The sequence below is a fragment of the Sapajus apella genome, unplaced genomic scaffold, assembly GCF_009761245.1.
Source record: "Sapajus apella isolate SASKATOON/1434 unplaced genomic scaffold, GSC_monkey_1.0 scaffold20, whole genome shotgun sequence".
NCBI lineage: Eukaryota > Metazoa > Chordata > Mammalia > Primates > Cebidae > Sapajus > Sapajus apella.
The window spans coordinates 13732369-13755700 of NW_022436960.1; the positions used below are offsets into that span (position 1 = coordinate 13732369).

The 23332-nt window shown below is 44.4% G+C and overlaps 1 protein-coding gene across 5 annotated transcripts in view; it reads left to right on the plus strand.

Moving 5' to 3' along the window:
- FOXN3 (forkhead box N3) overlaps window positions 1-23332 on the plus strand; it is a 478152-nt gene that overhangs the window by 118429 nt on the left and 336391 nt on the right. For 3 of the 5 annotated variants that reach the window (XM_032287166.1, XM_032287171.1, XM_032287172.1), the window contains exon 2: window positions 16519-16621. The gene's annotated coding sequence lies outside the window, so the exon portion shown is untranslated. Of the gene's footprint in view, window positions 1-8226; window positions 8958-16518; window positions 16622-23332 lie in introns of those variants that run through there. The other 2 variants (XM_032287167.1, XM_032287168.1) reach the window with 2 other exon arrangements.

Consider the following 23332-nt stretch of genomic DNA (forward strand, 5'->3'; position numbering starts at 1 on the left):
ATTGACCTGGAAGTCAGAAAACTGACCCATAAAGGGGGGCCCAGGTGACCTTTCCCTGAGGTCACCTGAAGCTCTAAGAGCTTCGCAGCCCTTGGGATGTCCCCTTTGAGACACCTTCCCCTTCTTTCCCCTGACACATATTAAAATACACCATTGTCCCCATGAAATATAATTTATACAGTGTACGTATTCAAATCTAAGTCACTGTCAGTTGTAAACTATAACATGATTTTATGCCCCACTAAGAGGAAACACTGCTGCCTAATGGATGCACTTATTTCAGAGGGTTCATATGTAGAAAAACGTGCAGTTTATAATTGGTGAAATATGTAATGAGGTGAGTTGCAGTTGGGTAGTTGAGATAATGCCAGATGTTGTCGATTTTTCATAAAAATGATCCATTTCTAACATGGACGGAGCTGAAATGCCCATGTACCTGCTACCCACCTTTGGCAGAGCTCAACATTTGCTTCAAATATAAAAAATAAATAAACAAAACATTGAAGACACAATTGAAGGCCCTGGTCCTTCCCTAACCCTGCAACTTGTCTCACCTTCAGGCTCCCATGGAAACAGCATCTTGACTTTGGTGCCTGTAATTCCCATGCATGTTTGTAAACTTTGACTGTATATCTTTATATCTGTTAAACACATATTTAGTGTTTTTATTTATTTATTTATTTATATTATTTCATTTTATTTTATTTTTTTGAGACAGAGTCTCGTTCTGTCACCCAGGCTGGAGTGCAATGGCGCAATGTCAGCTCACTGCAAACTCTGCCTCCCAGGTTCAAGTGATTCTTCTGCCGCAGCCTCCTGAGTAGCTGGGATTTTAGGTGTGTGCCACCATGCTCAGCTAATTGTTGTATTTTTAGTAGAGATGGGGTTTCACCATGTTGGTCAGGCTGGTCTCCAGCTCCTGACCCTGTGATCTGCCCACCTCAGCCTCCCAAAATGCTGGGATTACAGATGTGAGCCACCGCACCTGGCTAATGTTTTTATTTTTTATTTTTGAGGTGGAGTCTCGCTCTGTTTCACAGGCTGGAGTACAGCGGCACTATCCTGGTCCACTGCAACCTCTGCCTCCGGGGTTCACGCGATTCTCCTGCCTCGGGCCTCCTGAGTAGCTGGGATTACAGGTTCGCACCACCCTGCCTGGCTAATTTTTAAAAAATTTTTAGTAGAGATGGGGTTTTGGCATGTTGGTCAGGCTGGTCTCGAACTTCTGACCTCAGGTGGATCCATCTTCCTCAGCCTCCCAAAGTGCTGGAATTACAGGCATGAGCCACCGTGCCTGGCCATATTTAGTGTTTTTTTTCTTTTTCTTTTTCTTTTTTTTGAGATGGAGCACCCTTGTTGCCCAGGCTGGAGTGCAGTGGTGAGATCTGGGCTCACTGCAACCTCCACCTCCTGGGTTCAAGCGATTCCCTGCCTCAGCCTCCCCATATTTAGTGTTTTAAAAACCCTGCTAGCTTTCCACCAGTATCCGTTCCCTGTTCTTCCTTTGATTAGTAGAACCCCTGAGCTTTATATGGACAACACCTGCCAGAGCTGGCTCAGTGACAGCTTCTGGCTGATGGGTAGATGTGGAATGGATGGGTATGCTCTCTGGGTTTTTCCTTTAAAATGAAGGAGCAAACCCTTCATATCCTCTTTCCTCCTTCCCTCTGATTAGGACAGGGTAGACGTGGTTATGAGCTACTTATGACCATGCAGAAGTGAGAAACACACTAGGGAATAGTGGAGCAACAAGGCAGAAAAACCCTTGGTTTCTGCCTTCACAGTGCGAGCTTGTCCCACTCCCCACCTGACTGCCCACGCTTGTGACCTGCTACGTGGGAGGTAAACAAACCAACAAACATATTTTTATTCAAGCCAGTATTATTTGTTCTCTACTAAAACAGCCACACACACACAAATTTCCAATGAATATAAGTGGTTTATATTTTGATCATGCACATTACTAGTGACTTATATTAAAAACTTTATTTTTTCTTAAGGATTAGCATAAGATACATCTGTACAGTTGAACACATCCTCAGATTTAGAAAAGGGAAAAAATACATTTTACAGCCTCCTTGATGGCTAGGTATCTGTGTCCTGTCCTTCAGGCAACAGAATTCCATGAGGGGCACATTGGTCTGAGCCCTTCACGATCTTCCATGAAGAGACAGAGGGAGTTCATGCACGCTGAGGACACTTAGCTACTTAGTCCCCAACAGGAGACATTCAAAGCAAACTCCACTGTGATAATTTCAGAACGAAAAGGAGATGTTTCATTCCCAGGAGAGTTTCCTTCCCAAATCCTGCCTGAGCATCTATGGAAGCATCCTCAGCTTGAGGTCTTTCTGGTCAAGTTCTCTCCTCTCGGAGGCTACCCCATGACTCCCACGCCTGCAGGACAAACTGCGGGATGGCTGCTCCAGGATAAAAGCCAACTCTCACCAGCTGGCAGGGCTGGGTCACGGTACCAGGCTGATTACAATACTTGCTTTCTGCGGAGTGGATAAGTGGCTCAGGGGGGTCTGCCCAGAGGGATAGCTGCTGGGTTGGAGCCACTGGTGGATAACAAGAACCATCTCCAGTTTTTTACTGACCCCTTTTCCAGCCCTGATGCTGTTGGACAGGGGCACACCCCCAGCATGGTCCTGATTTCACTGGTCAGCTTGGCTTCTTGGTTTTCCTCTGAAATGGTACTTTAAACAGATTGCTGAAGGTCCCTGACCTCTCCTATTGAATGAGGTTGGTATCATCAGTCTCGATCGTGCCAGATGACCATTGACCTTGGGCGAAGCTTCTCCCAGTCTCCCTGCATTAAGAATTGGGTTTTCAGCCAGGCATGGTGGCTCATGCCTGTAATCCCAGCACTTTGGGAGGTGGAGGCGGGTGGATCACCTGAGGTCAGGAGATCGAGACCATCCTGGCTAACATGGGAAGCCCCATCTCTACTAAAAATACAAAAATTAGTTGGGTGTGGTGGTACACACCTGTAATTCCAGCCACTCGGGAGGCTGAGACAGGAGAGAACCTGGGAGGCAGAGGTTGCAGTGAGCTGAGATTGTGCCATTGCACTCCAGCCTGGATGACAGAGTGAGACTCAAGTCTCAAAAAAAAAAAAAAAAAAAAAAAGAATTGGGTTTTCAGATGAGGGGTCCTCAGACTTCTGCAATTGATTCATTGCCTCATTGCAAAGATCACAGGAGCCTCTTTCACCATCTGTGCCAATGACTTCCAAACACAACGGAGGCTCCTGGAAGGAGTGGGAAGGAGAGCACTGCTCTGCATGAGAGTAGGCAAGCTGAGCTCTGCTGAAGAGTTCCCATAAATGAAATTCATGGTATAAAAAACTCAAACCAGCTGGGCGTGGTGGCCCACGCCTGTAATCCCAGCATTTTGGGAGGCCAAGGCGGGTGAATCACCGGAGGTCAGGAGTTCAAGACCAGCCTGACCAACATGGTGAATCCCCATCTCTACTAAAAATATAAAAACTTACCCGTGCATGGTGGCTGCCACCTGAAATCCCAGGTACTCAGGAGGCTGAGGCAAGAAAATCACTTGAGCCTGGGAGGTGGAGGTTGTAGTGAGTCAAGATTGCACCACTGTACTCCAGCCTGGGCAACAAAAGTGAAACTTTGTCTCAAAACAAAACAAAAACGCCAAGCCAAACAATACAAAATGATTCCCCTTCCGTGGGGGGCTGCAACCCCAATTGGGAGAGTTCTGTGCAGTCACAGGACAAGAAAGAAAAAGAGACATAGGTAACATGTGAGAAGCAGTTTGCACATTCTAGTCTGACTAGATGTCACAGTTCCCTTGATAGTTTTTTGTAACCTAAACAATTAAAATTACATATAAAAGATTCTTTAAAACCAGTTCATATCGATTTACCTAATAACCAGTTCATCAGAAATTCACTTCCACTTTGAGTGTCTTTTGCATTCTCTGCCAGTATCTAAAAAATTAATTTAGAAACAAATTAAGCTTAAACTAAAGTTTAAAAATAAGCTGGGTATGCCCTTAGAAGGCTTGATTTACAAACCTTATAATGCCAAAGAGACGGCAAAAAAATAGTAATAAGAATAATAAAAATCACAGGACATTCCCATGTTAAAACACTCAAAAAGCTTTTAAATTATAGGCAAATTGCTCATTAGGCAACTGGCTTTAGGCTAATTGACCGAGAGTCAATGGCTTCCAAAAGTCGGCACTTTAGTGCTCAGGGACAGTTTCTCAGGCCTGTATTCATCTTATTTCAGACAAAATTCTAATCAACTCTATTATTTGGTTTCTCAGCCCCTGGCATATTAGATGTGAATCAAAACAGGAGGGAGTTATGGGAGCCAGGCCACTTTGCACAGTGAGAAGAGCAGCTGATACCCTGACAGGCAGGGCGGGTAGGAGGAGGCCAGAGAATATTAAAATGTAAATACAAGGATTAGGAAATCACCCTAGTGTGGGGCCTTTTCCTGGACGGGTGGCCTTTTCCTCCTCCGCCTGTAGCTGCTATGGCTTGTGAGATCGCCTCTCTATCATAATGGGCAGAGGTTCATAAAGCCAGCAAAGCTGTGAAAAATATTGGTAACAGGATAAATCATGAGCCGCAGACTTTGCCCCATGCGTTGTTTTCGTATACAATCCGTTTTAAAAAGCTTGTCATTGAAAAGGATCCAGTCATTGACTCGTGAGTTGGAGCGTCCTTATAAAGCACCCAGTTCCCCCCACCCTCTGTGTGCAGCCCACCCACCAAGAACTCTGCCATAGGATGCCTCTGCAGCAGCATGAACACCCCAGACCAACCTAGAAACAATTGTGAGTTCTGGAAACATTCACTTCTAGGAAGCCAAAAGGTAGCATGACCAAATCCAGTTAGTTCTCAATATCCAGGGCAATTTGGGAGGAAATCATGAATAACCCAAATTGTGATGAAATTCACTTTCAGTTATCTAGTGGATGTTAAGTGTGGTTAAAAAGCAGCCCGATAGAATAGGAGAAGATATTTGCAAATCATATATTTGATAAGGGATAAATATCCAGAATATATAGAGAGCTCCTAAAACTTGATGACAAGAACAACCTAATTCAAAAATGGGCAAAGGACTTGAGTAGATATTTCTCCAGTGAAGATATACAAATAGCCAGTAGATGTGTTAAAAAAGCTCAATGTCGCTAATCATTGGGGAAAAATGCAAATCGAAATTACAGTGAGATACTACCTCATACTTATTAGGATGGCTACCATTTAAAAAACAAAACAAAACAGGAAATAAGTGTTAGTGAGGATGTGGAGAAAACGGAACTCTTGCACACTGTTTTAGGAATTTAAAGTGGTAGAACTACTGTGGAAAACAGTATGGCAGTTCCTCAAAAAAATTAAACATAAAATTACCATATGATCCAGCAAGTCAACTTCCAGTATTTTCCCAAAAGAACTTGAAAGCAGGGTCTCAAAGAGATATTTATTCATCCATGTTCATAGAAGTGTCATTCACAATAGGTATAATGTGGAAGTAACCCAAGTGTCCACTGACAGATGAATGGATACATAAAATGTGGTATATCTGTACAGTAGAATGTTAGCCTTAAAAAGGAAGAAAATTCTGACACGTGCTGCAACATGGATGAACCTGGAGGACATTATGCTGAGTGAAACAAGGCAGTCACAAAAAGGCAAATATTCCATAGTTTCGCTTTTATGAGTAGAGGAGTCAAAACCGTAGAGGCAAAGTAGAATGCTGGCTGCCAGGGGCAGGGGTGGGGGTATGGAGGATGGGGCGTGGCTGTGTGCTAGGTACAGAGTTTTGGTTGGAAAAAATGAAGAGTTCTAGAGATGGATGGTGGTGATGGTTATACATTATTATGAACATATTTAATATCACTGAACTGTACACTTAAAAGTGGTTAAGACAGTAAATCTTATGTCATCTGTATGTAATTTACCACAATAAAAACATTGCTGGTGTAGGGGGAGGACAGCCGGCATCTGGAATGGCTTACTTCCTTAGGGAGGCTAAATACAATAATTACTGCTGTTCCCAGCCCCCCTTTGACTTCCAAAGCCCAAGGACCCCACCCCCACCCCCAACCCAGGCATCTTTCCGCTCCAGGGCCTTCTCTGAGGCCTGGTGTCAGGACTTAGGGCTGACACACCTGGGAAAAACCGTGGTGTGGGCTGTTGCCAACAGGCTGAGATGGTCTGATCTGCGGGTGGTTGCTGCCCTCTGCCTAAAGCCTTGGGAGAAGAGAACGGGAGGCTGAGGACAAAGAGGAGCATTAGCCTAACTTCCACCACCAGCCATAGTTAATCCCCAAAACAATTAATCTGATACTTAGTATCTATCCTTTTGTAACTATTGTTACTCTAGTCAAGTACTTTTTTTGTTTGTTTGAGGTGGAGTTTTGCTCTTGTTGCCCAGGCTGGAGTGCAGTGGTGTAATCTCAGCTCACTGCAACCTCCACTTCCCAGATTCAAGTGATTCTCCTGCCTCAGCCTCCCAAGTAGTTGGGATTACGGGCATCTGACACCATGTCTGGCTAATTTTCGAATTTTTGGTAGAGGCAGGATTTCACTATATTGGCCAGGCTGGTCTCGAACTCCTGACCTCAGGTGATCTGCCCGCCTCGGTCTCCCAAAGTGCTAGGAATACAGGCGGCCAACTGCATTGTGAGCACGCTTAGGAGCAGCACAGCCCCTACAGAGAGCATCGGCTCAGGTGACTCAGGCGAGCTTCTGACACTTACCGTGTGGCCTTGGACAAGTCGCTGATTTTTGGAGCCTCAGTGTATCTTCTGTGAGATGAGATTGATGATGCCTGCCAAGCTAATTCCTGGAACTCTCATGACATCAAATGAAATAGCCAATGTCAGAATGCTTTGTGATACTAGAGGAATGTAAGGGCATTGATAAAGGCAGAGATTTGAACTTGAAGCAAATAAGAGGCAGAAGTGCAAAGTTAATGGAAGGGACTGCAGTTTTCATTGCTGTGAAAGTTTATGAGTACTGGTAACAATTAAAGGGTAATCCTTACCTGCCCTGCTAATACTTGAAGACTAGGCTTTCTACCAGACCCCAACATCATTTTTAGATTGCTTTTAAAAAGTGACAAATTTCTTTAACCAGTAAGGTGTGTATATCCATTTTCCGTTTTGCTTTATTTAGGAATGAGTTTATTGTTATGATCATAGTAAATAGCCAGGCAGATTCAGTTTAGGAAAATAACAAGTTTGCTCATCTTTTGTAGGCTAATTTTGCCATAACCCCCATAAATAAAGTAGTGGTATCTTTAAAATATACCAGTTCTGGGTCACAGAGCTGCACTTTTAAAGCCTACAGTTGATTGTTTAGTGCGAAAATTGTATTCAGTGAAATACATCAGCATGCAAATCTAAAACGTGGCCATTTTCATCTAGATTGAATATTATTAACCAGCCCAAGGGATATGATGTAATTAAGATTTTGAACAGCTTACTTTTGGCTACCGTGATGAGTATAACCCCAATATTTAAAGCGGCTTATCAGTTGAATAATGAGAAGGGCCCTGTGCACCAATAACCATACATTTTGGCTTTTAGGTGCAGTGAAAGAGTTCAACTTTTCTCCACAGGTCCAAGCATTGATAAGTGCAGAGATAGGAACTTGAAGCAAAAAAGAGAATGTTCAAATTCTAGGAAAATCACATTTCTGTCTTATTATGGCAGATTTCCATCTCATTGCCTACTCACTCATTTTAATACCTTCTTGCATGGGTTTAGGAATAAAGACCAAGTGGGGACAGATGAATCCCTTGTTAAGAGTTTATGCTTTTGCCTAATTAAAACTATCGGGTTTATAGCCTTCGAATGCAGCTCTACTTGGAAGAGCGAACAACTCTTAGCTTGGATTCACTTTAGAAAGTTTGCGAGGGGCCGGGCACGGTGGCTCAAGCCTGTAATCCCAGCACTTTGGGAGGCCGAGGCGGATGGATCACGAGGTCAAGAGATCGAGACCATCCTGGTCAACACGGTGAAACCCCGTCTCTACTAAAAATACAAAATATCAGCTGGGCATGGTGGCGCGTGCCTGTAATCTCAGCTACTCAGGATGCTGAGGCAGGAGAATTGCCTGAACCCAGGAGGCGGAGGTTGCGGTGAGCCGAGATCGCCCCATTACACTCCAGCCTGGGTAACAAGAGCGAAACGCTGTCCCAAAAAAAAAAAAAAAAAAAAAAAAAAAGAAAGTTTGCGAGGCCTCCCCCTGCCTTTCAGAGAACTGTGAAGGCACATTTCTGATAGCATCTTTATCCCTGTACAATTCCAGGATAACTGTTCTTCTTAGGGCAGACAAGATGCTCACCTTTTCCGTCCTTCCCACACCATTTTAAAAGAAAGACAAAGTTCCTTATTTCTTACGGGAGAAGTTCAGGAAAGCATCCATTGCAGAGCTGCACCACCTTAGGCAGAGCAAGCTAGGCTGGTACCACGGCTCATTTCAGCCATCCGTATTTTCAGGTGTACCATATGTATTTAGTACATCATTTGATAATGCTAAAAAAATATTAAAGCAGTGTGAGACTAAAGGAGAAAGAAGATGAATGTTAGCATTCCCCTGGGGTTCATGGGTGAAGGAATTAACACAGCGTGGCACTCTACCCTAGCTGTGTTTGTTTCCATGGCAACAGCTACGTACATGTTTCAGACTATCTACAGTGACACAGTTGCAGAAATAGTAGCTTGCAGGTTTCTGATATCGCATCAGTGGACAGGCGGCATGCACTATATTAAGTAAGTGTAAAAGAATTTAAAATATAGCTCTGGATTCAGATGTGTATTAGCTCAACTGAACGATGTGTCGGGGGCTGCGGCATTCCCCTTCTGCACGATGGCAAAATCTGGGCAAAGTTGAAAGTTGCAAGATTCCAGTCAAACAATTGTTCTTGCTTGGATAAATATCCTCAAATTAAAAAAAAATGTGAGTTAAAAAGGTAAGAAAATGGCCTTGGCAGATGACATATCAAAGAAGGATATTGTTAATGAAGCTAATTTTTTTGGAGGGGGTTGGTGACGGCTAAGAAATGAAAGCTTTGGTTGGAAATAGCTAAGTCTTAAAGCAAATCGAATGTGCAACAGAATCTTTTTAACAGCTGCTGAGTTTATGGCAACTAAGGGCTTTGAATGTATCACTGTAGAAATTGCTTTTATATCAGAATGATCAGGTGAGGAGCAGAGAGGTTATTTAGGTGTGCAGTTAAGGGGAAATCGGGGCTCCATTGTCTTTTCTGGATGCTTATGTAAATATCTCATTCTCTCCAAGCTGACCCTGGTTTGTCTTTGACATTTGCTGCTACTTTTTAGTACCATTTGCTGGTATCTGTGCTGATCTCATGCTGCCACATTGTAACCTTATATGACTTCAGTGTTGGTTAGAGAGCAACCAAGTAAAGATGACAGACTTTGTAAGTGTGTGACTTAGCAACCCAATTGTACAGTCATTTAGGAGGAGTGTTCAAATGAGTATTTATTTGCCTGCTAGACCCCTACTTTTGAATAGCAGCCTAGGTATTAGGTTAATGGATTTCAATGTGCACATTATGATTGTGGGAGCTTTCAAGTATCTTGTAGTTCAATTTATACTGAGTTTTTAATGTCAAAAATTTTTTAAATTTATGCCCATTATTTGGTTTAAGTCTACATTTACCTCATAGTTTTATTATTCGTGTATCAGTGAAGAGATTATAAAACGGCATGGTAATTTAAGCTAATCTATTCATTTGAAGAAGGTTAGTGTTCCAATCATAGGTGGACTTTTAGAAAAAGCAATGCATACAGCTCTTTGGGTCTGTATGAGACTATTTTTATGTGCACAGTGAACTCTCTACAGTATGTAGTGCATATTATACTTCATAGTAATTATTTGATTAGATGTTAAGAAAATACTCAGAGCTTCCAAGCTCAGAGCTTCCGAGCACCCATGCCTGTGGAGGGCTAGGATAAGATTTGATTTATAAACCAGGGACTTGAACCCTGGAATGCACCACTCCCCAGTGGGTAGACACAATGTGCCTTTCTAAAAAAGGTGATCCAAAATGAAATGAATGTTGGAGCTTTCCATATATGCCCATGCGTAGTCTGAGCAGTCCAGAGATGGGAAGTGAAATTTGTGTCTTCTATGGGAGTTGTGTTTTGGTTTTATTTTATTTTATTCTGTTGGAACAGGGTCTCACTTTGTTGCCCAGGCTGAGAGTGCAGTGGTGCTATCTCACCCCACTGCAGCCTCTGCCTCCTGGGCGCAAGTGATCCTTCTGCCTCAGTTTCACAAGCAGCCAGGACTACAGGCACACACCATGCCCGACTAAAAGATCTCACTATATTTTCCAGGTTGGGCTTAAATTCCTGGGCTCAGGCGTTCCTCTTGCCTCGGCTTCCCAAAGTGCTGAGATTATAGGTGCAAACCTTGGGAAACTTTTTTTTTTTTTTTTTTTTTTTGAGACGGAGTTTCGCTCTTGTTACCCAGGCTGGAGTGCAATGGCGCGATCTCGGCTCACCGCAACCTCCGCCTCCTGGGTTCAGGCAATTCTCCTGCCTAAGCCTCCTGAGTAGCTGGGATTACAGGCACGCGCCACCATGCCCAGCTAATTTTTTGTATTTTTATTAGAGACGGGGTTTCACCATGTTGACCAGGATGGTCTCGATCTCTTGACCTCGTGATCCACCCGCCTCGGCCTCCCAAAGTGCTGGGATTACAGGCTTGAGCCACCGCGCCCGGCCGTGGGAAACTTTTTAATGGTGGCTCATACTGAAGGCATGAGGACGAGCTGCTCTGCCCACTTGTACCCCTGCTTCAGTGGAGTGTTAAGACCTATCTTTGGCGTGGATGGGAGGGCAGGCCCCGTCCCCATGCCCTGGCTTGCCTGATGTGTGGCCCATGTGTCCTGGGGCTTCTGCATGTGATAGCTGCCTGATACCACCTGTGCTGGGTCCCCCAGGCTGAGGGGACCAAATAGCACTGGAAGGAGAGAGTTTACATGACGTTCTGTTATTGTGTCTGAAGGACCTTGGAAAACTTGGGATCAGTAACCTGGGACTCTGACTCTGGAGATCAAAAAGTTTCAGTGAACTACTTGGATGACCAGTTCAACTTTTGTTTTTTGGGGAGTGGTGGAGCAGGCCCTTCCAACAGTCAGGATGTTTGTGTATTTTTTTCATCATACAGAAATATTTTCCAGTGTAGAAACAAACCAAAACAAAATACCCGTCTATGCCATGCTATTTTAACTCTTTTGTAAGAGTAGAAAAACGCATTAACCTAAATGTAAAGCGCTAGGCCGAACTCATCATTGGAATGTGAAATCTTGGCAGTACTTAGAGGAAACTCAATTGCTTGCCTTCAAAGGGCCAGGAAGTTGATTTAGAAAAAAATTAATTTGAGAGATTCCCAAATAGTGGCAAGGTGGAATGACTAAGAGAAAAATGAAGGTACAGACGGATCTTATTCCCAGTCGTAAATGGTGGTAAAATTGGCCAAATAAACCTCCCGAGGCAGAGCTCATTTGGAGTCTCTATTGCCCAGGGACTTCTGCAGATTCCCAGAGACCACAGCATGAAAGGCTGACAGCCAGGGCTCGCCACTTTGAGTTCCTTTCCAGCTTCTCATCTCACTATGTCTTCTTTTCCTTGGGCATCCTGTGCCCCTGTCCTGAGGTCCTGAATACTGTGCCCCGACCACGCTTGGAAGCATATAGGCCTTTGCTCTCACTGCAGCTCTGTCCAGTCACTCACAGTCCCATTTTTACTTGGCAAGGCCCAGCTTAAATTCTGCTTCCTCTGTGAAACCTTACCGATCTCCCCCTTCCATTGAAACGATTTCTTCATCCTTCATGTTCACTTAACCATTTCCTTGTCAATGATTACAGCACATATTTCATTGTATTAAGATTAGCTGTGTATCTCCTTAACTAACATGTAAGTGTATTACAGACAAGGGCGGTGGATGGATATCCTTTTGTGGGATTTGCCATACCTAGAACAATACTGTAATGGAATTGTTGGATTTAATTGAATTTTTAAAACCTTGTAAAGATATGCATTGTTGACCGGTCATCAAATGCTCATGTTCTTTGCGCAAAAGGAGTTTGTTGGCTACGGAGATTCCAAAGGCTGTGTCTGTCACAGCAGCAAGCATCTGGACCCATTCAGCCACTCACAGATGCTTCCAAACTTCCTGCTGTTTGGCATCGGCTAAGCACACGGAACAAACCAGGTGAATGGGTGATCCTTTTCATATTCATAGAATCATTAGATTTTAGAGCTGGAAGGGACCTCAGGGAACTAAATTCATATTATAGAGGAGAGAATTTTAAAACTGTCAAGTGACTTCTCCAAAGCGACAGAGTTCGTTATCGCCCCAGGTGTGTGGACTTAGCTTAGCTGGCAGTAGCTGTACGTGCTCCTGTCTGCGGAGCCTTCTTGGCATGGCCTTGGGTTCCGCTTAAGGCATCAGGGATCAGCTGGTGCTTTCTGCCCATGTCTGGCTTGCTTTCTATATGTAAACATCGTCATCCGACAACCGTTAACCACTCATATGGCTAAACGCTGATATCACTGGGACAGAATTAAAAACAAAAGCGGCCTGGGAGTTGAGCTCAGGGGAACCGGGAGCAAAGCTAACAATTCATTAGCCGTCGCTGAGGACACGGCAGCTGCTGAATTCAGTCAAGTTCAGACCCTTAAAAAGAGTGGAAAAAAGAAAGCACATGCCTCCAGCGCCTGGGCACCGCGTGCCGGGCCAGCTGGGCGCAGCACTGTGGCAAAAAGATCTCTTCATTTTCAGAAATCCGAGCCCCTGACCTTGCAGACAGGGAGGGGAATGTGGCTGCAACTTTACCGCATTTGGCGTTACGTTTTACCTCTGCCCGCACTTGTATCAGACACAGCTCCTGTGTGAAGTCCTTGAGGATCTGAGGAAAGAACTAGCCCTCTAAGCTGACATAGGAGCGAGCTGTCTCAGGAAAAATATGTGTGCATGTGTGTGTGTGTGTGTGTGTGTGTGTGTGTAAAGGCTTGCATCTGAGGCTGACAGGCTTTTTCAGAGGAACTCTTGGTTTCTATGTAAATGTGTGCCTCTTCTTGCCCAGAGTTAGCCTGTTAAGGGAATAAAACGCAATTCAGGTTTCCGAGTTGGAAGCCTGATTAATCTCTCTGCCAGTTACATATGGAAATAAATTAGTAAATGGTCCATCTGGGACTAAACTACTGCAGAGATGATAAATTATTGCCATCGTATATGTCGGTGTTGCCGAAGACTGAGTTGTGCTCACCAGGAGCTGCTAAAAGATAACCGGATGCTCTATCGTGGTTAGAGGAATAAAAAAAAATTTTTTTTAATTACAAGTAAAAGATTTACCTTGAAATGCTTCTTGGGAGAATGGTTTGGCTGATGCCAAGTTTGCTCCTTAGAACTGCTGTATCTGCAAATATTTAAAAGGAGAATCTCAAGGGCATCCGAAACACATTGCTTTTATATTTTCAAAGGCCAGTAGGATAACCGGTGTTAATCAGTAGCCAAACGCCTCGATGAGGAAGATAATTTGGTACCTCTGTGTGGTATGGGACTTTATGCTTTTCACAGCAACTTCATTTCTGTTTTCTTATTTAAATTTCCAAGAAGGTGGGGTAGGTGAGTGCCTCTTTTTCTTGATAGGTGAAAAACTGAGGTTGAAGGGGTTTAGTACCTTGTCCATAATGACTCAGAAAGGAATGGCAAAGCTGGCATGGGTAAGCAGAGACTGCCAGTTCTGAATTCAGCTTCATTTCAATCTGAGCCTTGGGGTGACATGAAAACCATTTTCAGTACCCCCTTCTTCACCTACCAGCATCAGGAAATAAAACCTTCTATTTCTGTCCATTTTCTAGATGCAAAGCCATACTAACTTGATCATGAAAAGTATTTTTTCTTCTAGTTGGAGATGTTGAGTATTAATTTAACTTTTTGGTGACTAAGTCATACCCCTCTCAACCTGAGTGACAGTATTTTTTTTTTAAAAGCTAAAACCAGAGATGTCCTCAGGGGCTGTCGAGGGTGGTAACATTTTGCCCCTTTGCAGAATGGCCTGAGGCGACTGTAACTTCCAGATTCTTGTACCTGCTTTAAAATTGTGTGTGTGCATTCTTCCTCCTGGACAAACCCTCTGCTGTTAATCCTTGAAGCAGTTGAGTTTCTTCCCTCTGGAAAATGCACTGCCAAAAGTACAGAAAAGTAAACTGGATGTGGAATTTTTTTTTTTTTTTTTTTTTAGATAGGGCAGTGGCACGATCATGGCTCACTGTAACCTTGACCTCCCAAGTTCAGATGATCCTCCCTCCTCAGCCTCCCAGGTGGCTGGGACTACAGGCATTCACCATCACACCGATTCTTTTTTTTCTTTTGTATTTTTGTAGAGATGGGGCTTTGCCCTGTTACTCAGGCTGGTTTTGAACTCCTGAGCTCAAGTGATGGGCTCACCTCAGCCTCCCAAAGTTCTGGGGTTACAGGTGTGAGCCCCCATACCCAGCCCAGATATTAATTTCTAAACATAAGCCACTGGTGCCTGCTGGGTGGTCTTTAGATGAAGAACAAGAGCCTGACCAACATGGCAAAACCCTGTCTCTACTAAAAATACAAAAACTAGCCCAGTGTGATGGCGGGCACCTGTGATCCCAGCTACTCTGGAGGGTGAGGCAGGAGAATCGCTTGAACTTGGGAGGCAGAGGTTGCAGTGAGCCGAGATCTCGGACCACTGCAGTCTACCCTGGGCAACAGAGAGAGACTCTGTCTCAAAAAGAAAAAAAAAGAAGAGCCCTTAGGTCTTACCTGTCTGCATTTGGAAGTAACCTTGTCTCACTCAGATCACCTTCAGGTTTCTCATGTATTAGCCAGACCTGGCTACCCCATGCCCCCAGATAGCCCTCATGCTTTGCAACCTCTGGGCCTTCTTTTCGGTTGCTGTCTGGTTTTTTGCTGTTGTTGTTAAAATCCTGCCCTAATCTCAAGGCCGTTACTATTGTCCTCATGATGCTTTCTTTTCATGGCATCCCCCACTCCTCACCCCAAACAGAAACAAATGTCTCCTTTGTCTGACATTCTCCAGCCGTTAGAAGAAATAACACGGTCTGCCAGTGTTTGAGTTGCTTGTGTATGTGTCTTTTTTTTTTTTGAGATGGAGTTTCGTTCTTATTGCCTAGGCTGGAGTGCAGTGGCCGCGATTTTAGCTCGCTGTAATCTCCGCCCAGGTTTAAGTGATTCTCCTGCCTCAGCCTCCCAAGTAGCTGGGATTACAGGCAGCTGCCACCAGGCCTGGCTAATTTTTTTTTGTATTTTTAGTAGAGATGGGGTTTCACCATGTTGGCCAGGCTGGTCTCACACTCCTGACCTCAGATGATCTGCCCGCCCTGGCCTCCCAAAGTGCTGGGATTACAGCCGTGAGCTACCTGCCCTTGTGTAAGTGTCTCATTTTCCTTAGTGGACAATATGTTTCTTGAGGGCAGGTTCTTTATTGTCTCTGACTCTTCATCCCTCCCCAATCCCTAGCTTTATGCTTTGTCCTTAATAGGAGCTTAAACACAGAGTAGAGTAGCATGATTTTATTTTACAACAGAATGTCTTTGTATGGGTGGATAAATTAATGATCTAAGGTATATCAGAATCACATGGAAGGCTTGTTAAAACACAGATTTCTGGGTCCTAATTCCATATTATATATTCTGACTCAGTAGATATTGGGTAAGGGCCAAGAATTTGCATTTCCAACAAACTCTCGGTCAGTGTTGATGCTGCTCTTCCAGGGCCAACAGTTTGGGAACCACCAATCTAATCAATATACTCCTGACATTCTCAGACTACAGCGCGTAGGTTAGTACCATTCTTTTCATTACAGAGTTCATTGATTTGTTATCCTTGAGACCCAGATTAAAAAGATATCCTCCATCAGAGGTTATTATGCAATCTGTCTCATGTACCAACTTTCCTATTTTGCAAGATTATTAGTTAACCATGGCCTGATAACTTGCAGCCCATTTAGGGAGGACGAGAGCCAGAGACATTTCATTTTATAACAACAAAATAGAGTCGTCGACTTTGCAGGCTGCCTACCTGGTCTGCCCATTGGATCAAGGCTGGTCCGTGGGGTGGAATGCCTTGAGCGCTTGTTGGGGCTCTGATGTTTTCCTTTATGTCGACAAGAGTTTCAGTAGTAGATGTAGTACATGAAATGATCTCACAAATGTCTCAGTGGCAGTTGTAGCAAAATAAAATCATCTCACATTGAGATGGCATGTATTTTCAAATTTCTGGATCTTTTTATGCCCCATGAGACAGTTTCAAAAACACTCCATCGTGAAAGATCAGGTCCTTTAATAATGATCCAAGAAATAAAAAGGTACTGTTACAATTGGCGTTTTCACTGAAGTGCGTCATTTTCTAGAGTCAGGCCAGAGATGACATCCATTGTGGTTGCGAGGGCTGTCTCTGCTTCTTCTGCTTAATTCTGACTTCTTACTGCTCCTCTCCAGCAGCCTCTAGAAGACCAGCATTCTCGTGATTATGGAGGCCCCTCTGTCCTTTCTGTGACGGGAGCAATGCTGACCTCGGTTTCCTGGACCCATTCTGACTCAGGTAATCACACTGCCTTCCCCAGCTCGCCATGCCTTACGTAGATTGCATTGAATAAATAAAATGCTGTCGCTATATTTAAATGCAAATGCCAAATTATTTCTCCATCAACTGGTATCTTCCCCTGCTTCCCCCCAATCTTCTTAATGATCAATTTATGCAGCTGATCAGACTTGACAATGTGGACAATCCAATTTAGGCATTAAGATGATTAAAAACATTGAATCACATCTTTATTTAAAATTCTGGTGCGAGTCGTAGAAATACAAAGCCACCGGAAGATTGCTGGAAATTTTCACATAGAAATTAGCTTGTGAATTATTTTTGTTGCCACAATCTCATGTTTTACTTTAATTGTGTTAATCTTTCTAATGCGCTTTTAGTTGAGTTCAATAAGTATTATTGAGTATCTGTTGTGTGTTCTTGGGACAGGTGGGGATGAAAAAGTGGGAGGCTGGCTCCTATCCTCAAGGAGCCCACAGTTGAGGCAAAGTTGACTCACTCATGAGAAAATGGCAAATGGGGCCGAGCATGGTGGCTCACGCCTATAATCCCAGCACTTTGGGAGGCCAAGGCAGGCAGATCACTTGAGGTCAGGAGTTCAAGCCTGGGCAACATAGTGAAATCCTGTCTCTACAAAAAATACAAAAATTAGCTAGTCATGGTGGCACGCACCTATAGACCTAGCCACCCTGGAGGCTGAGGTAGGAGAATCGCTTGAACCTGGGAGGTGGAGGTTGCAGTGAGCTGAGATCGTGCCACTGCTCTCCAGCCTGGGTGACAGAGTTAGGCTCCATCTCAAAAAAAAAAAAAAAAAAAAAAAAAAGGAAAAGAAAGAAAATGGCAGATGGTGGTGCTGAGCTCAGGGCCAGGGCTAGGCACCAGCAGTAGTTCCCTGGTTCAGGGAATGGAGAGGCTTTGAGGATTGGGACTGAAATGATTAGGGAGGATTCATGGGCCAGGGAGGGCCTCAGCTGGGCTTTGTTGCTGTGGATCATTTGGCCAGGCAGAAGGAAAAGGGGTGGCATGGAGCCTTGAGGGGAAGACAGGCGTGAACCCACCGTGAAGCCCGGCAGGGAGGGCCTGACTGCCTCCATCAGAAGGTCTAGAGGACCTAGATCCTCTGCCCCACCCAGAGCCAGACTCCCCATCTGGGGTCCCTTAAGGATCCTGGAGTGGAGCCTCTTGGATAAACTCCACCTTCCCTTTGAAGAAGAGCTTTGGCTGGTGGTGTCCTGCTGGGGACAGTGGTTCCTGTTGCCCCCACCCTGTCTTGGCCGCAGCTTTGCAAATCTTTTCTGCTTCTCTAGGCCTGTCCACACCCTGCCCTGCCTGTCTACCTGATTATTTCGTCCTCCCCCACACCTGCCATCCTCTTCTCCGAGCTCTGCCCGGCTTTGGGGGCTTGTCAGGGCCCTGGGATGAGCTCTGTGAGGTCAGTACCTGTTGATTCACAAGGGGCGATTCTGAGTAGTGGAGCTGCAGGAGGGGAGGCATAAGTTAATAAATTAATGCTGGGAGTGCATCCAGAGAGTTCTGAAAGCCAGAATTCAGGGAGGGTCCCAAGGGGGACGGCTACGGCTGCTGTCAGGGCTTGGGAACCAAGTGTCCTGATGAATTTGGGGATGGTGCAGTGGATCCTGTCCACCTCTTCCCCAGGCCTGCCCTTTGTTAAGCTGGTGGAAGCAGTGGTGGCTTTCACTGCCCTGGATTTTTGTTTGTTTTTTTAGACAGAGTCTGGCTCTGTCACCTAGGCTGGCATGCAGTGGCGCCATCTCAGCTCACTGCAACCTCTGTATCCCAGGTCCAAACCATTCTCCTGCCTCAGCCTCCTGAGTAGCTGGAACTACAGACACCTGCCACCACACCTGACTAATTTTTGTATTTTTAGTAGAGATGGGGTTTCACCATGTTGGCCAGGCTGGTCTTGAACTCCTGACCTCAAGTGATCCACCTGCCTTGGCCTCCCAAAGTGCTGGGATTACAGGCGTGAGCCACCACATCTAAAGGTACTACTGAGAGTTGCCAGCTGAGACCCCCCTCACTGCCTGTCAGGCCCTGTCTGGCCACGCACCATCTGCCTTCCTGCACAAACTCAGGCCTTCTAGAATCATAGCCCAGGATCACCAGCCACCAGGAAGTGGAAGAACTAGAATAGCCATACTTGTGTTCTCCTCCCACTGTGGAAATTGCCTAAGAGATTGTTGCCACCCCTCCTAAGCCCCAGGCCAGGGGTTGGTAAACCACAGTTGGCCCAGGGGCCAAGTACTGCCTGCTGCCTGTCTGTGTATTGACAATATGCTAAGAATGGTTTTCACATTTTTAAGTGGTTGGGAAAAATTAAAAGAAGAATAAAATTGTGTGCCTCATGAAATTTATATGGAATGCAAATTTCAGTGTCCCTAAATAAAATGTCATTGAAACAGAGCCATGTTTGTTCATTTCTGGATTATCTATGGCAGTTGTTTTCCTTACAATGGCAGAGTTAAATAAATGCAAGGAAACCATGAAGTATTTACCCTATGGTCTTTTATGGAAAAAGCATGCCAGTTCCTGGCCTAGGCAATTGTGTGACATAAGTGTTTGAGAAATTTGATGTGTGGCGCTTTCTCCCCATTAAGGAAAGGAGTTGAAAGGATGAGTAGGATTAGAATAGGAAAGAGAGGAAGGGAGGGATTTTCTGGAGTGAGACAGCGAATTGGTCACACTCTAGTTGGATATTTCCATTCATCCCTTTAACTTAAAATAAAATCTAGATGCAACATGAGGCCATTTCATCTTAGGGTTGTCTGTAAGATGAGGCATCCAGACTTCTTGGATTAACCTAAATGTTGGAATAAATCAGCACCAAGTTAAAACAAACCTTGCATTTTGGAACTTTTTTCTTTTTACTTGGCTCTGGGTGTGAACGATTTTATTTTAAACCAAATAAATATTTTGTTTTAAATCAAGTAAGCTTTGAAGGCTCACCATGAGTAAGCTATGGCATTTAATCTTGGCAATGCTTTTTCCCAATCTGGTAGGATTTTATGATACTGTTGAATGAAAACTGTAGTAAAAGATGCGGGTTCTAATCTTACTAACTGACGGAGCCAGGGCAGGCAGTAGTATATTAGGATAAAAAATTCACCCCAGGCTGGGTGCAGTGGCTCATGCCTGCAATCCCGGCACTTTGGGAGGCTGAGGCGGGTGGATCACCTGAGGTCAGGAGTTCAAGACCAGCCTCGCCAACATGGTGAAACCCCGTCTCTACAAAAATACAAAAATTAACCAGGCATGATGGCAGGTACCTGTAATCCCACCTACTCAGGAGGCTGAGGCCAGAGAATTGCTTGAACCCAGGAGGCAGAGGTTGCAGTGAGCCAAGACCAGGCCATTGCACTCCAGCCTGGGCGACAGAGCGAGACTCTTGTCTAAAAAAAAAAAATTAATTAAAAAAAAAAAAAGTACCTCCCAGATCTCAGGGGCTTGGTATAACAAAAGCTTATTTCTCATTTGCTCGGGGTTAGACTGGGCCAGTTGTAGCTCTCTTGCATCCAGTATTTTGAAGTCCCAGGCCTCTTCCATCTTGTGATATCTACATCTCAAAATGTGGCTTCCTCGCTGCTGCAACATGTGAAGGAAAGAGTTGAGAATTTACACCCATTATATTTTCTTTTTTGAGACAGAGTCTCGTTCTATCACCCAGGCTGGAGTGCAATGGCATGATCTAGGCTCTTTGCAACCTCCGCCTCCCAGGTTCAAGCGATTCTCCTGCCTCAGCCTCCCAAGCAGCTGGGATTACAGGCATCTGCCACCACACCTGGCTAATTTTTGTATTTTTATTAGAGATGGGGTTTTGCCATGTTGGCCAGGCTGGTCTCAAACTTCTGGCCTCAAGTGATCCACTGGCCTCGGCCTCCCAAAGTGCTTGGATTATAGGCATGAGCCACCATGCCCAGCTTCATTTGTTTTTTTAGACGGTCTTGCTCTGTTTCCCCAGCTGAAGTGTAGTGGCATGATCATGGCTCACTGCAGCCTTGAACTCCAAGCCTCAAGAGATCCTCCTGTCTGAGCCTCCTGAGTAGCTGGGACTGTAGGCTGTAGTCGTCTAGTTTTTAAAATTTTGTGTAGAGACGGGGTCCTGTTATGTTTTTCAGGCTGGTCTCAAACTTCTGGGCTTAAGCAGCCCTCCCACCTTGGCCTCCCAAAGTGCTGGGATTACAGGTGTGAGCAACGTGACCAGCTACACACACACTCTTAAGTGTTTAAGACTGGAGGTGACAGGCCATTGGTCAGGACTAGTCACATGACCCTGACTCTCTGGACGGAGGCCAGGAAGTATGGAGGCACTCATGGGATACTATCCTCACTGCTCAGCAATACTGGGTTACTAAGGGAAAGTCTGTACTTTTTTGTGCCTTTGTTATTATTAAGGGGTAATTCAGTTCTACATTTTCCCACATTTTAAGAAAAGTTCAAATAAGGCATATGAAAGAACTTTAAAAGCAGTAACAAATTGTAAAATATGTCATATGTAATTGTAAGCAAAAAATAAATTTCTTTATTGAGTCTTGAATGGTCTGGGCTAGGGGCACAGTAGCCATACCAATCTTAATATGCCTGGGAGTGTCCTAGCATATGCCAGTTGACCCAATATAATTACCGTATAGTCTTCCCTTTCACACCCAGAAATATCCTGGTTTAGACCATAAATGATCACCCTAGCTTGACTCCACTGGTCATTCTTTAAGATTAATGTTAGCTACTGTTTATTGAACCTGTTGTAAGAATCAGACACTGTTCTCAGCTTTTTGCTGTGTTGCTTCATTTAATCCCCAAAATAAGCCTGCTACGTACATATGCATAATCTCTTCATTTTCAGATGAGGCAACAGAGATGCAGAAAGTTTTGAATTATTCACAGTCACATAGGTAGCAAGTGGTTGATTTGGTGTGTTTCGAATTTGTGGTTTTTTTTGTTTGTTTGTTTTTTGAGATGGAGTTTCGCTCTTGCTGTCCAGGCTGGAGTGCAATGGCACAGTCTTGGCTCACTGCAACCTCTGCCTCCTAGGTTCAAGCGATTCTGCCTCAGCTTCCCGAGTATCTGGGATTACAGACATGCACCACCACACCCAGCTAATTTTGTGTTTTTAGTAGAGAAGGGGTTTCTCCATGTTGATCAGGCTGGGAGTCCGTGTTTTTAGCCCTCCACGGGATTGCCTCACTCCCTGTTTTTGAGTATTGCACCCTTGACCTCATGGGGCCCCACTTCCCTGACAGTGGCCCTGGAATCTGTTCTGAGACCACATAGTGGTAGAAAGTTACAGCCGTGAGCCAGGAGTCCAGCCCTTTGTGACACCAATGAGAAGACAAGCTGGGAAGTCACGACGTCATTTTCCAGAGCCACCAACAGCAGGCATTGCTGACGTGGGTGTCTCCTGACTTCCCGTCCGGTCCCCAGCCACCACTCCCTACCCTGATGTTGACAAGTGCAGCTTGTTTTAAAACTGGGCACTACGTTCTACATGGAAAAGATTTTATTTTGAAATCTAGGGTGGAGTAAAACTCCAGCGAGTGAAGACTTGCCATGTGCTGTGCAGAGAATCCAAACAGGCCCCTTCCCAACCCAAAGAGCCAGGAGAAACTGAGGGCAGGGAGTTTATTTATACATTTGTTTATTTAAAAAAATAATAATAATAAAGCTTAATCACAATCAAAGACCAGTTTACGTGCAGAATATTATCAAACAAAAAGCCATCTACTTACGAGGCTGTATTGAAATTCCCCTGGTTCCTGGCCTTCCTAATCAGTGTTCAAAACCGTACCCACGAAATCAAAGGGAACAGCAGCTAAAAAATGAACCAAATGAAACACAGTCATCTATTGCATGGCTGGCTTCAAGAAACCCCCCAGAAAATTATATATATGGTTTCTAAACGTACAAAGAAAACTAAAGGAATTCCATTATGAAAGAAAAATTAGATGGAAATTTCTAATCCTGTCTCATAAACAATATAGGAATAACTTTAAAATATTCTGCTTTAAGCATGCATTTAATTTGTGTCCTGGGAACCAAATAATGTTGCCAAGATAAAACATTCTAATAATGATTTATGTAAATTTATTTGTACAAAGTAATGGTGTAGTTGCCTATAGCAAATTGCTTGGAATATGAAATGACATTTATGAGGTCTTTTTTTTCCCCCCCACTGAATGAATACAATGGAGAAAATGAGAGACTCTGGAAAGGAAAAAAGAAATCCATGTTCAAATAGAGTCTGATGCCTTGAGACACAGAGCCAGCTGGCCAGGTTATAGGGTGTGACACACTCAAATCAGCATGGATTCCTGTGATGTTCTCAAACCTTTTTTAAAAGATAGTTTTGCTTTTCTTGCCCAGGCTAGAGTGCAGTGGCACAGTCACTGCAAACTCCACCTCCGGGTTGAAGTGATTCTCCTGCCTCAGCCTCCCAAGTAACTGAGATTTCAGGCACCTGCCACCATGCCTGGATAATTTTTATATTTTTAGTAGAGACAGGGGTTCACCATGTTGACCAGGCTGGCTGGTCTCAAACTCCTAACCTCAGGCAATCTGCCTGCCTCAGCCTCCCACAGTGCTGGTATTACAGGCATGAGCCACTACACCCAGCCTCTCAAACAATTTTTAAAGACAAGAGATTCTTTTATTATTTTTTTTTGAGACAGAGTCTCGCTGTGTCACCCAGGCTGAAGT